The sequence below is a fragment of the Lagenorhynchus albirostris genome, chromosome 2 (genome assembly GCF_949774975.1).
Source record: "Lagenorhynchus albirostris chromosome 2, mLagAlb1.1, whole genome shotgun sequence".
Classification (NCBI taxonomy): domain Eukaryota; kingdom Metazoa; phylum Chordata; class Mammalia; order Artiodactyla; family Delphinidae; genus Lagenorhynchus; species Lagenorhynchus albirostris.
The window spans coordinates 167,889,538-167,902,185 of NC_083096.1; positions in this window are offsets into that span (position 1 = coordinate 167,889,538).

Consider the following 12,648-nt stretch of genomic DNA (forward strand, 5'->3'; position numbering starts at 1 on the left):
ACAGGAAAGAAGTGAAGCTGGAATGTGAATCTAAACAGTCCAGGTCCACTGTGACCGCACATCTCTGAACAGGTCAAGGATTTGAGGCCCAGAGAGTGAAAGTGATTTGTCAAAATTCAAACAGTTTAGCTACAAGAGGTAATAGCCCGTGTCTCACTTTCCCCAAAAAACAGTGTCTGGTACAGAGGTACCAAATAAATACTTCTTGAATGAATGAATGAATAAATGAATGAATGGCTGTTTCCTCTAAATCAGTAGGGCCTCAATCAGACAAGCCCAAGACACCATCCTTGAGGGCCCTTACCCTCATCCTAGAAGCACTAAATTTTACTATTAATAAAGTATTATTACTACTAAAAAAAAAGAAAAACTACTAAACAGTTGAAAATTGGTTTAAAATACCAGCATTGATTACATCTTGTTTGATTAGATCATATCGGATTACATACTAATCTGATCACCATCAACAATTTGGCAGTGTACCGAGCCTGACCTCCCAACCAATGTGGGAAAGCCCAGGGGCTCTTCAGGTCTTGGCTCTGGGAAAGGTAAAAGAAACAATATAAATTGTTTCTTCAAATGAGCTTTCATTCACTCCGTAAATTGAGAAGCCCCCCTCTCCCCGCCCCTGCACTGTGTTCCCACCCCCTCTGCTTGGTGCCCTTTCCTCTGCAACTAACACTTTTCAGGGTGTAAATTGTCAATTTATTCTTCTGTCTTCTCACTGAGCTGTTTATTTATCAAGTGCAGTGACTGGCCTGTCCAACTTTATTTTATTTTTTGGCTGCACCGTGTGGCTTGTGGAATCTTAGCTCCCTGACCAGGGATGGTACTGAGGCCCCCGCAGTGAAAGTGCTGAGCCTTAACCACTGGACTGCCAGGGAATTCCCTGACCCGTCCAACTTTAAATCTCTGTTGCCCAGCACAATCCAGTCCATATAATCAGCATTGGATAAAAAGATTAATAAAGATTAATAATCATAAAGATTAATATTAATTAATCATAAAATATTAAAAATCATAAAAATATTAATTAATCATAAAGATTAATAATCCATAAAGATTAATAATCACCCATTCAGTGCTCTAAGACTCAATCATGGGGTGTAATGGAAAACACATCAAACTGGTGTGAGGAGACTTGGTTTCTAGTCCTGGCCCTAGAATCTCCCTTTCCTGCACAGCAAATGCTTTTTGTAATGAGGTGGATAGACCTAGAGTCTGTCATACAGAGTGAAGTAAGTCAGAAAGAGAAAGACAAATACCGTATGCTAACACATATATATGGAATTTAAGAAAAAAAAATGTCATGAAGAACCTAGGGGTAAGACAGGAATAAAGACACAGACCTACTGGAGAACAGACTTGAGGATACGGGGAGGGGGAAGGGTGAGCTGTGACAAAGCGAGAGAGAGGCATGGACATATATACACTAACAAACATAAGGTAGATAGCTAGTGGGAAGCAGCCGCATAGCACAGGGAGATCAGCTCGGTGCTCTGTGACTGCCTGGAGGGGTGGGATAGGGAAGGTGGGAGGGAGGGAGACGCAAGAGGGAAGAGATATGGGAACATATATATATGTATAACTGATTCACTTTGTTATAAAGCAGAAACTAACACACCATTGTAAAGCAATTATACCCCAATAAAGATGTTAAAAAAAAATGCTTTTAAATTTACATTTTCAATGCCTTCCATTTTGAAAATGTAACATTGGTGTAATGGAAAAATGGGCCCATTCCTGATGCAGAATTGCTGACTAACTGACCTGGCATATACTTAGGCCACATGGAACACTTTGTGCAAGTTACCCAGGGAGATCTCAACAACGGGAATGAAAAGAAACAATGTATGCTGCTGGGGGGTATGCACCCCATCCCTACCCCATCTATGCCAGCCTGAGGCAGGGTTACCTGCAAAGTAAAGAACTCTTACACTTGAATATTCGTCTGTGTCTCAGATCAGTTAATTATATCATATGTGTCATTCTGATTAAAAAGAAAGTTTTTAACCAGTTCTAAAGTGATACTCTGTTCACTGGAGGATCACCATCTATCTAATCCTTGGTTTATGCAAGGATTTTGAACAACAGAATGAGCTCTCTAAAGTCTGAGGCTGTTTTGTCCACCTTGGATCAGCAACACCTAGCACACAGGTGACATTCCATAAAGGTTTCTTGAAAACTGAACTAATTATTATTCAACTTAAGGCCAGCCCAGAGTGTCATCTGAAAACCTGAGGGGGTTAGCACTATACAGCCCCTTGTGAGAGGACTTAAAAGACTCATCTTTTAAAACAACAACAAAGCATGTTCAGAAGGCATGTTTAAGGCTATCCTGGGAGACAAATATGGGCAGGGAGGCTCGCTCTCTTCTGCTATACACACTTTTTGTAACAAATATGTTCCACTTTTATAACGAAAACAACTTAAAGGCATTTTAATTTTGGAAAAGAGCAATCCCAAGCTGGTTGGCACTAGAGTCATTTAAAACACTGAAAGACAAGGGGGGGGGGACAAACAAAAACAAAACAAAACAAAACAAAAAACCAACCACTTTGTCCTTGATAGCAGAAAGGGGCCCTTGCCTTTCATGGAATGGTCAAGTGGGATTCTGTGGGCTGGACAGTGTGCTGGGTGAGGAATACAGGTGGGTGAGGAATACAGGTGGGTGAAGGGCTTCCCCCTTGGACCTCGCCTGGCCTGGGCTCTGCCACTCCTCTCTCTAACCAAGTGGGTGGCATCTGAGGTTTGTTGGGCGGTGCATTTAAAGGACACAGGATTGGAGCTCAGTGACACCTCTGCCAATGTTGGCTGTGGTCAAGTTACTTAAACTGGCTGAAATTGTTTCTTTATAGATTTCTTGTGAAGTTTATTAATACATTATATTAAGTAACTGACATACAGTAGGTTTTTGTTTTTGTTTTTGTTTTTTTTTTGCGGTACGCGGGCCCTCTCACTGTTGTGGACTCTCCTGTTGCGGAGCACAGGCTCCGGACGTGCAGGCTCAGCGGCCATGGCTCACGGGCCCAGCCGCTCTGTGGCACGAGGGATCTTCCTGGACCGGGGCACGAACCCGTGTCCCCTGCATCGGCAGGCGGACTCCCAACCACTGCGCCACCAGGGAAGCCCAGGTATTTTTTTTCAAAGAACAAATTATTAGAGAAAATTCATTGCCTTGGTAAAAAGAATATTATGTTCTGCTGTAAAGGACGATATAAAACCATCTGGGCAGTTTCGTTCTGCACAGCTGTAGCCCCTGTTCTCTTCCCCAATGGGCTATTTTTCTGAACTGACTACATTCATCTTTGTTTCACATACTTCAAACATGTTCAGTTGGTGGTTATTTTACTTAGGGATGGCATCTTTATGAGTTTCACAGGCTGGATTTGCCCTCCTCAAATGTGGTAATGCAAGCAGAGACTGCCAGCTCCAATGGTGTCTGAGAGTCAAAGTCCACACCTTTCATAGACTTGCCTTGAAGTTCAGTTAAACTCTCTACTAACTAGTTAAGGATATCAGGCCTAGAAACCTCCGGAGGCCCTTTGTCTTAAGAGGGCAGACTGAAGCATTCTGTAATGCCCATGGAGAGCAGTCCACTGAGAATCTGTATTTATGGGACCGGGGCAGGGACGGGGGTAGGGGCGGGGAGCTACTATAAAAATAAAGAAGTATGGGGCTTCCCTGGTGGCGCAGTGGTTGAGAGTCCGCCTGCTGATGCAGGGGACACGGGTTCGTGCCCCGGTCCGGGAAGATCCCACATGCCGCGGAGCGGCTGGGCCCATGAGCCATGGCCGCTGAGCCTGCGCGTCCGGAGCCTGTGCTCCGCAATGGGAGAGGCGGCAACGGTGAGAGGTCCGCGTACCAAAAAATAAAAATAAAAAAATAAATAATAAAGAAAGAAAGAAGTATCAAGGATATACTTTGATACTACGAATTTATATAAATTGTATCCAGGTAGCAACCTAACCACCCGTCCCTTAGCTCTTTACCTTGTTTCAGTTTTGTTACAACATCTGTTACAATTTGAAACTGCCTTATTTAGTGGTTCATGTTTTTATAGTCTCTGTGAGCTCTGTGAGTCCCCTCTGTGAGCTCCATGAGGCATCACTGTGGCTAAAACTACCTAGAACATAGTAGGCACTCAATATTGACTGAGTTGAATGAAAGGTCTACCTCACGGAATTATTGTTTGGATTTAATGAGATTACATGTGAACATACCTGGCAAAGTGCTATCAACCAACAATGTTATCTTCATTAATCCTCACCATCCATTTTATAGATAAGGAAATTGATGCTTTGGAAACTTAAGGGACACCATGCCCTCAGCTCCAGAAAGTGAGAGTGTGGTTGTGGTCTTTGCTGAGAATGTCCCTTAGAGGTAAGTTGTTAGAAAAAGTGTGAGCTAAATAAAAGCAAATTGCCTGGCACACATAGGGTCAGACAGTAAAGAGAAAGAACAGAGAGGACGGAGGGAGAAGAAGGAGAGATTGATTGATTGGATTAAGTCTGGATCTATTAAATTTTCACCCCCACTATCAGCAAAGGTTTAGGAACCCTCTGAGTTTGGGTGTCCACAGGTTACAAATTCTCAAAGGGGTCCGTGTCTCCCTTATCTCTTTGGGAAAACCAACCAACCAACCAACCACTGGGTTAAGCAGAGAAGATTAAGAAGGCCCATCACCACTGAGGTGGGAAGAACTGCTGCTTGTTGAGTGCCTTATAGGTGGTCCAGCTCTGGGCTACCTTTACATGTTATTTCTCCACCTTCCAACAATCTCATGAGGCATTTTAAGGATGGAGAACCCAAGGCTCAGAGAGGTAAAGCAACTAGCTCCAACGTGGTAAATGACAAACCCAAAACATGAACCAAGGTCTGCTCAGCTCGGAAGCCCACACTGGCTTGCACTCCATACGTGAACACCTGGGTGCTGGTCACCTCTCCTCCTTCCCTGGCTCATTGCTTGACGCTGTCGAGGCCTGCTTCCTCATCTGTTAACTGAGGAGGCCTGATGTATCAAAGCAATGATAACAATAACAATGGTGGTAACACTACTACCAATTCTTGGCACTTACAATGTGCCACACATTATGCTAAGCAATTTGCATTAACTATCAACTGTACCTATAATATTGTTCATTGCAATATAGATATCATATAATCTCCATTTCACAGATGAGGAAACTGAGGATTTGTGACCTACCTAAAGTCACAGAACTTGTAAGCAGCACAGCCATGAGTCAAAGCCAGGTTTGTCCAGCACCAAAGCTCAAGCTCTTTGACCTTAAGCTGACTTGTTTCCCCTTTTGCCAGAGAGGCCACTTGGGAATACACCATCCAACTGACACACTTCATTCCTTCATTCCTTCATTCACTCACTCCAGCCTTGGTGCTGGAGTGGACCGAGAAAGGGGAAGGGCAGCACCAGATGAACTGGTGAGGAAGGCAGGGGGCAGATTATGGAGGGTTTTAGAGACCATGGTAAGGACTTTGTATTTTATTGTGAAGTTTTATGGATCCCAGGTAGGGGAGTGGTAAAATCTATAAACTAATTGTTTGAACACTGTAGACCGGGTGTCAAGAATTAAGGACTACAGGGCTTCCCTGGTGGCGCAGTGGTTGAGAGTCCGCCTGCCGATGCAGAGGACACGGGTTCGTGCCCCGGTCTGGGAAGATCCCACATGCCGCGGAGCGGCTGGGCCCGTAAGCCATGGCCGCTGAGCCTGCGCGTCCGGAGCCTGTGCTCCGCAACGGGAGAGACCACAACAGTGAGAGGCCCGCGTACCGCAAAAGAAAAAAAAAAGAATTAAGGACTACAATTAATTCGATACTGTGCTTTAAAACAAACTCAACAATCCCTTATAACAGTCATCTGATCAGAGAGACTTGACCTAATCACCTTATATAAAGTAGTGCACACATGCACACACACCCACACACCTCTGTCACTATATTTTTCTTCAAAGCACTTATCATCACCTGATATACACTTGATCCTTGAACAACACTGGGGGCTTAGGGGCGCCGACACCCCTCGAAAATCCCCATATAACTTTACAGTCAGCCCTCTGTATCCATGGTTCCCCGTCTGTGGATTCAACCAACCTTGCATAGTAAACATAGTCGTATATATATGTATGGGAAAAAATCCGTCTGTAAGTGGACCCATGCATTTCACACCCATGATGTTCAAGGATCAATTTCATAAAATGTCTGTCTCTCCATCCCTAGAATATAAATTCCATGTTTTTGTTCACTGCTTTATTCATCAACACCTAGGACAGTGCCTGGCACACAGTGGGCAGTCAATAGATATTTATTGCATGAACAAATAACAAAGGTCTGTTATATGCCCCTGCAAAGAACAGTGTACATTTGCTATCTATGCTTGTTCATCGCCTCAATCAATATGAATGTTGGTTTCTATTCTCACCACTCTACTGAAAACAACTTTTCAAGGTCACCAGTAAAATCCCAACTGCAACATCGGAAGGTGTTTTTACTGTGGTGGATCTCTCTGCTGTACCTGACACTGGTGATTTCTCCTCTCTGGGAAACTCCATTTGTTGGCTTCTATGACATTTCCTCTCCTGATTAACTTTGAAAGTTTCCGACTGTTCCTTTTCTGTCTCCTTCATGGTCTCCTTTCCCACCATTTCTCTCCCCTTAAGTGCTGTAGTTCCTCTGAGTTTAGTCCTGGGCCCGCCACTGTTATGATACCACACTGTCTTTGGGCATTCTCATCTATTCTCATGGCTTCTACCACCATCTCTAGGCTGGTGATTCCCAAATCTATAGGTCTAGTCCCAAACTTTAGATTGCCTGGATGGAGAGCAGAATCTATCTGGATGGATATTCCTCCTCGATGTCCCCCACGGTCCTATGGCTCAGCAGGTTCAAAGTGGAACTTGCCATCTGCTCCTTCAACCTCCTTTCCTCTAGTGAGCTAGGAGCTGCTGAGACCGAGATGATTGAGAACACTGCTGCCCCAGGACTTCCATCTACCCCTTCACAGAGGAGGGCAAAGATCGGTTTTTAGCCTGAGAGGAAATGCAAGGAAGCACTCACACCAAAACGGCTGCCCCCATAGCTGGTCTATTAGAGGTTCAGCCTTGAGGACTGCCTGTGCCCAGTAGTTCTGCTCCGAACCCTCATCCTGGCTGTTTGTTGGGCATCTCAAATGCGAGATGTGCACACTTGACCTCACCATCCTCCCTTCCTAAATCACTGTTCCCCACATCTGTAGCGGGTGCCGTCATCTACCTGCGTTCCTCCAGGCTTGAAACCTGAAAGTCATTCTTTTTTCTTTTTTTTTGCTGGTACGCGGGCCTCTCACTGTTGTGGCTTCTCCCGTTGCGGAGCACAGGCTCCGGACGCACAGGCTCAGCGGCCATGGCTCACGGGCCCAGCTGCTCCGTGGCATGTGGGATCCTCCCGGACCGGGGCACGAACACGTGTCCCCTGCATCGGCAGGCGGACTCTCAACCACTGCGCCACCAGGGAAGCCCTGAAAGTCATTCTTGATTCCTCTTTTCTCTCCTGTGACATTGAATTAATCCTGGTGATTTTCATTCCCAAACATTTCTTGATTCCATCTTCTCCTCGAAATTCCTACTGCCATGAACCCTCCTGGGCTCTTAAAATATGTTTGCTCTCTCAAACTCTCTCTCTCTGCACACTTCTCTAACAATTGCTTAGACTCCTTTTATTTGTGGAAGGGGACATTTTTAGGCAGAGCAAGGCAGGCAACAGGATCTAGCAAGAGTTTTATTTTCACTGAGTTTCTTTTTACAATTAACTTCTTTTTATGTTGAGTAATCATGATTTTTTTCATTTGGACATAAAATTTCCTTTTAAAATAAATTTATTTAAGTTAAAAATAAAGAGTGACTCTCTTTACATAAAAATTAAGTGGGTACTCAGTGGTGAAAATTATGAAGGTGGTTCAAGAATGACAGAGGTGTGGGAAACACTAAGATAGGATCCAAAACCCTTAGGAGAACATATTAGCTTGAACCATATGAAACTGATGATATCTGACTATTTTTGTTTTGACCTACAAAAATGACAATTTCATGTGGTTCAACCTACAAAGTCCTAAGTTTTCTAGCCCTTGCCTATGTTCCAACACAACCAACTGCTTGCCGCTGTCCTGCACACACCACATTATTTCTCTACTGTGTATCTTTGCCCAAGCCAGTCCTTCCACCTGGATACCCACACATTCTTAGGACTCAGGTGTCCCCACCTTCAGGAACCTTCCCTGTCACCTGTCCCCAGATGCAAGTGAGATGCTCCCCCTCAGTGCTTCCCTAATGCAGTTAGCATGTCTGTCTGCATGCTTGGGTCTCCCCACCTAGACTATGCACTCCTTTAGGGCAAAGACTCTTTTTAAAATGAATCTCCATAGCCTCTGCCTGGCACACAGTAGCCCCTCAATTAATCTGTAGCTAATCAAGTGAGTGAGTAAATGGAGATCTATAAAGAAGGGAGGCCTCAATCTGCCTAGAGGGCCAAAGGAAGCTTCAGAGAGGAATCATTTGACCTGGATCCTGAAGGCTGAGAAGGAAGGAATTTGCCAGGTGAAAAGTGAGTGGAAGGACACTCCAGGTGAGGCAACAAAAGGAACTGGAGGTCTGAGAGGGTCTGCAGTGCTGGAGGAAATGGAAGTATGGCTTGAGTGGAGGGTAAAGGAAGGGGAGATGAGGAAAAAGGCAATGCTTACAGTGTACCCCCCACCCAGTCTTGGTCAAGATACCCCAAACCAATAAATACATCCGCAAATAATTCCAGTGGGTGTTGACTGAAGGGGTGTGAGGCTGGCATAGTTTTCTACCTTGAAAACAAAAAGTTGGTAATCTGAGCACAGATGCAAAACCAGCCGTGCAGAACCACACTGCTCAAACCGCGTGACCTCCCTGCAGCCCTCAGGGAACGGACTCTCTAGGAAAGCCGCCGTGCAACCAAGAATCAGAGAAGCTGCCACCGCAAAGACCAGGCTTGATCGGCAAATCCATAGGAAGATCACTCCTGGGAACAGAGCTGCCTAAGACAGGCGGATTGATTCAGAGACAAACATGGGTTAGATCCCTCCCCACCAGATGAGAGGTCCCTCTGACCTAGTAGGAAGGCAGACTAGTTATGGTAAACACAACAAAAATCAAATGGAAGACTTAGTATTGTTAGGAGAAATGGATGTTTTAAACGTTTTCTCATTTAAAGGACAGCCTTTTTTACTACTGTCCCCACATTATAGAAAAAGAAACTGAGGCTTGGTGAGGTAATGGGAACCACTGGGATTGGAATTCAGGTCTATGGCTGTGAAAACAATGCTCTTCCCACTTCAACATAAAAGAGGCTTCACTTCGCAATTGACCCTCTGTATCATGGGGAAAAGGGCACATTCAAGGCCACGTATTAATATGATGTGCACAAACTATCAAGGGGGCACTCATACCTCAGGCTTATCCTCCTCAGCCTCAGGTTAGGATAATTTCTAAGCAGTTGGCTATCAGAGTTCCAATCTCTCCCTCTCTCAAGCACCAGTACCTCTTTCAGTAAACACTTCCCTAATCACCTACAAGAATCACTGTTCCCTTAAGGCAAGACAGTTCCTCTTTTTACTTCCTGGTTTTAACGGGGCAAGACACAGACAAATCTCTCTGTCTGTCTTCTCATCAAAGTGGGGGAGTTGTACTTGTCGAATAAGCCGATAGCTAAATCAATGCTACTTGTGCCGAGAACTGCAAAATAAAGAAATCGTACTCTTGAAACAGGACTTGATTCGTTCAAATATTTACTGAGCTTCCTATTGTGTAGCAGGCACTGTGCTTGGTGCTGGGCCCCCTAAGATGTGCAGACAGCACCAAAGCTGTGAGGAGTCCAGCCTAGTGGGTGTGATGTTATTCAAAAGAAAAATTCCATTAGGGAAGCCCTAAAACTATCAGCAACTAGAGCACGATCCAAAGACTTAAAACAAAAATTCTACTGAGGAACAAAATACTTCTATAGATACATAAAAGGATGTTCAATCTCACTAGTAATCAGGGAAATGCAAATTAAAACCACAATGAAATACGCACCAGGCTGAATTAGTTTGTGATAGCAACACTGGGCCAGCTGACCTGAGGTTGCAGAACAGTAAACACGATCTGGCGCTGAGGAGTACAGGTACAGCAGGGCACTTATTAAATCTTTTGCTAATCCAAGAATAGAAAGGCTGGAGCAGAGACAGCAAACTGGCAGCTCGTGGGTTAAATATGGCCTGCTGCCATGTTTTGTTTGCCCTCAAAGTGTTGACAAAATTGAGCTAATTGCCAAGAGTTAAAAACCAGGAGATTTCTCAACTTCTCTCAAAAAACAGTTAAGATCTAGGAGTTCTTGGCCAGTCTACATGTGGCTGGAGCTGAGTAGCAGCCGAACCCCTCCTTCCACCGCATCCCCCCACTCTGCCATCCTCTGGCCCTAAGGCTGCTGCACTGACTTCCATTACCTCTAGCCCTGAAGTGTGCTCCCCCTCAATTGAAGACTGAATGAGATCCACTCCCAGGGATAAGATCCAGAAAATGGTATTACCACCTCTGCAACAGGGCCAGGAACTACAGCGGGAGACAATTTCTTCAGCAAGATATTTACATACCATTAACCCAGATCCTTACAACCCTGCAGGAAACCAGGGCTCAGAGAAGTTAAGAAATTTGCCCAAAGTGTGGCAAAGCTGGAATGCAAACTCAGGAATCTCTGATATAGTTAATATCGATTAAGCACATTCATATACTTAAGCACTTTTAAGCGTCGTACATGAACTAAAAATTTAATTCTCACTTCAACCCTATGAGATAGGAATGATTATTATCTCCATTTTACTCATGAGAAAATGAAGGCACAAAAGGTTCATGACCTGTCAAAGTTCACACAGGCAGTAAGAGGCAGAACAGGGATTTGAACCCAGTCACCTCATTGGAGAGCCTGAATCTCAGTGCAATGCTGACAGGCCTCTGGAGCATCCTCAGAACAAGTCCCCACCTCCCAGATCTTGGACCTCGCCAATATACAGTTCAGTGGCTCCCTTCCAAGACATTTTATGTTAGCCTTTAATACCAAAATGGGATACCACATACCATCCTGCAAAGTATTCCACCCCACTTATCCAGATCAGCATGGTCTCCCATTTCTATGGACACACTACAATTTGTTTAATTTATCTCCCTATAAACATCTGTCTCCCGTTTTTCCTTACTTTTTTTTTTCAAACTGATGCTCCCCCAACACCTGCCAAGAGGCCAAGGTTGGGAGAGCCCAGAGCTTATTCAGGGGTGCAGGTCCAAAAGAAAAAAAAAATTGAGGCAGCAAACATTCTCTTTCACCTAAATTTGTGCACTTGAACATATCCTCTATAGGATAATCCTAAGTAGAATTATGGGGTACAGGTCATGTACATATGAGATTTTGACAGATATTAAGTTGCCCTCCACAGATGCTCTACCAATGCACATTCCCACCAACACCCTAACACGGGCCTGTTTTCCACACCCTTGCCTCCACTGGGTATATTTTTCCTATTGCTTTCTATGCACCACTCTCAAGCTGTCCCCCTTAAGTTGCTTCGTTATTTTTATAAATCAGTTCTGTTTCACCAGTATGATTACAACTGTAAAAAGAACATAACAAAATAATTTATGTCTAGTTTAAAAAGAGGAGGGGGGCAGAAAACACACCAAAATGATGGCAGTGACTGGATTTATGTGGGCATGATATAAATGATTAAATTTTTTCCCCAGTATTTTCCAAATGTTCTTAAGAGTGTTACTTTGATAACAGTAAGGGAAACCTTCTCCCTGCTGCCCCCTATTCCTATACCATGCCCCCGCTTTGACTTTTTTTTTTTTTTGAAGAAAACAGGCCCAGAGTGTGTCTTTGGGGCAGCAGGGAGGAGAGGAGCTAAAGAGACGTGTGCCATCAGCCAGATTTTGTGGAAGACGTGCCCACCACCCCCATCCCGCCCTCAGGTGGATAGTGAAGGTGGTGAAGAAGGAAAGAAAGGAGCTGGAACTACTCAGGGAGGGCCTGAGGCAAGATGGAAAAGATTAGGGAAACTCCGGGGCTTAACAGTCAGAAGGCCAGCAAAAAAGTAGACAGCTGTTTACAGAGCCCCGTTAGGATCACAGGGCCACGAAATCCTTCCTAAACCTGCGTCTGCCCAATATATCAGATTCCAGGAAACAGCCCCATTACTCACCTAAGTTTTCCAAACCTGAAGTCCCGAGCATCTTAGATTCTCACCTGTCCACCCCAGCCATCAGATCCTATTGACTGTGTCTTCCTAACTCTCTCAAAATCCATTTGCTTCTCACATCGCCTTAGTTGGGGCTCTCATTCTCTCTCGCCTGGATCACTAAACCGTCAACACCACCACCTCTGCACTCAGCCCCCCTCACTTCCTGCAGAGCTGTCAATTCAGAGCGTATCTGGCCTGCCAATCTGATCTGGGTAGGACATTTCCATGGTGTGGGGCCTGCGGCCCTGATCTCAGCCCTGGCTGCACGCTGGAATCACCCAGGGAATCTTAAAGGTGATCCCAACGCACCAAGTCCCCATATCCAGAGATTCAGAGAAAGCATCTAGGGTGGCCCTTTTACATGTTGT